Below are 228 nucleotides of genomic sequence, written 5' to 3' on the forward strand. Positions count from 1 at the left end.
ATATATATAGGCTATATAGGACACGTAATGTTGACCACTACAAGCTTGTTATCGTTACATTCATCCCGGTATAGAACTGTTGCACATTTTTGCCATATTATTATTGTTATACTAATTATACGTTTACAAAAGAAGCTGTGAGAAAATGTAGTTTTGTGAGCTTTTCTCATTGTAGAAATCTATAAATCTCATCTTGTCGATTCTGTTTTTGTCCCATTAACTACAAAG

The sequence above is a fragment of the Aplysia californica genome, unplaced genomic scaffold, assembly GCF_000002075.1.
Source record: "Aplysia californica isolate F4 #8 unplaced genomic scaffold, AplCal3.0 scaffold00396, whole genome shotgun sequence".
NCBI lineage: Eukaryota > Metazoa > Mollusca > Gastropoda > Aplysiida > Aplysiidae > Aplysia > Aplysia californica.